Consider the following 1997-nt stretch of genomic DNA (forward strand, 5'->3'; position numbering starts at 1 on the left):
ATAGATTCTAAGGACATTTATACTCCCATATAGGAATGTGCAAAAATTATCCGAATTATTTGAAATGTTGAATTTGAAATATTAAAAAAATTCAGATTTCCTAATTTTTGGATACTAAGGATCTGTAGCATTATTTCAATTTACATCAATAAGAAACATTCCAGACATCATTGCTTTCTCTATATGCTAACTAAAATTAGCACAAATGGTGTTAAACTATCATTATTACAAGATTCTACATGTTCCACGTAAATACTCAACAACTCAAGTACGACACGCATTCTGTCTTCTTCATTTTCCAACCACATACCTTAAAAAAGTTGCGTCTTATATGTGAGAGAGAAATAGATCAAAGTAACCCACATAAGCAAAAGACACTATGGAATTGAAACAAGAGATGAGTAACCTCATCAAGGTGTCACTTTATGCATGTATTTCACTTGGCTATTGCTTTTTTATAGCCAAGATTGTCCCGAAAGGCGTCCCAAGACTCCTCACCATCCTCCCGGTCATCGTCCTCTTCCTCTCGATTCCCCTCTTATTAACCTCCGTACATTCCATCGGAGCGGTTTCCTTCTTCATTTCATGGCTTGCAAACTTCAAACTCATCCTTTTCGCCTTCGAAAAAGGCCCCCTTTCATCCCCTTCCATCCCACTCGCGAGCTTCTTCGCACTCGCATGTTTCCCGATCGAGGTAACTCGATCTGGAAAAGGGTTTTCCAAGCAGAAAAACCCTAACAAGAAATTACTTAGTTACGTGACAAAAACCCTAATTCTTACCTTCTTCCTTCGTTCTTACCATAACCAACGTGCGGTTATGAACCCCAAGCTTGCATGGGTCTTCTTTGGGTTCTCGGTTTACCTGATGCTCGAACTTTTGGTCACCCTCAGCTCAACACTGGTAGCTCTTTTTCTAAAACTCGAGCTTGACCCACAGTTTGACCAGCCGTATCTATCCACATCATTACAAGACTTTTGGGGACGAAGGTGGAACGTTATGGTCAACCGCATACTTCATCCAACGATCTATGACCCGATGCTTAAACTATCTAACCGAGTCGTCGGACGGTGGTGGGCCCCAATTCCGGCAATATTGACTACCTTCGCAGTGTCTGGGCTCATGCATGAGCTCATTTTCTTCTACTTTAGTAGGGATTGGCCCACTTGGGAGGTGATGCTATTCTTTTGTCTACATGGGGTATGTTTGGTTATGGAGATAGTAATCAAGAAAATGATTAACGTTAAGTGGAGTTTACCACGAAAATTAACGGCACCATTAGTGGTGGCATTTGTGTTGGCAACTTCTTACTGGTTGTTTCTCCCAGAATTACTAAGATGTAAAATGATTGATAGAGCATTTGAGGAATACCATGTGGTTAGTGAATTAGCAAGCGATATTGGTCGGACAATCCCTATAGCTTTTGGTAAATGGAATATCTTCTTGTCGCCATAATGGATCCGAGTTTGGGGTTATTAACAATTTAACACCACAAATCTCGAGAATCAAATTGTGTAAGGATTTGTAGCATATTTGCTTTTCTAAGATTTGAAGTAGTATCGTGTAGTTGTCTCTTTTTTGTTATATTTCTATTTCAAATGGCCGAAGCTTTAACTTTAATAATAACGACTCGTGTGTGTTGAAATCTAAATAGTGATGAATATATGTGTGTTCACGGTCTTGTTTTGACGGATTTAGATCAAACATGAGCTAAACCATTAGTAACGGTTATTGGTTATCGAAACCCAAAACCAAACCTTTAGATTTTAAAGACTGAACAAACCAAACCGAAGTGTTACTCATTCTTGAGTTTTTTATCTAAGGGATTGAAAAATAAAAGATACGAAATTTTTTTTTTTTCATTCTTAAGTTTTTTCATTAAAAGAAAAGAAAGTGAATGGAAGGAAAACTTAGGCTTTTTTTCCTTCAAAACTTTCCTGTCAAATATGGCATGATTGTGAAGAAAAATTTATAACCCATTACAATATTACTAATTTCT

At 37.7% G+C, this 1997-nt stretch overlaps 1 pseudogene; it reads left to right on the forward strand.

Annotated features, from left to right (window-relative positions):
• Positions 1 to 362: 362 nt before the first annotated feature.
• On the forward strand, positions 363 to 1775 carry LOC143600813 (acyl-CoA--sterol O-acyltransferase 1 pseudogene; annotated as a pseudogene).
• Positions 1776 to 1997: the final 222 nt, after the last annotated feature.

Source organism: Bidens hawaiensis, unplaced genomic scaffold, assembly GCF_021521415.1.
Source record: "Bidens hawaiensis isolate Kalapana, Puna unplaced genomic scaffold, B.hawaiensis_p1.1 tig00054934_1, whole genome shotgun sequence".
Classification (NCBI taxonomy): domain Eukaryota; kingdom Viridiplantae; phylum Streptophyta; class Magnoliopsida; order Asterales; family Asteraceae; genus Bidens; species Bidens hawaiensis.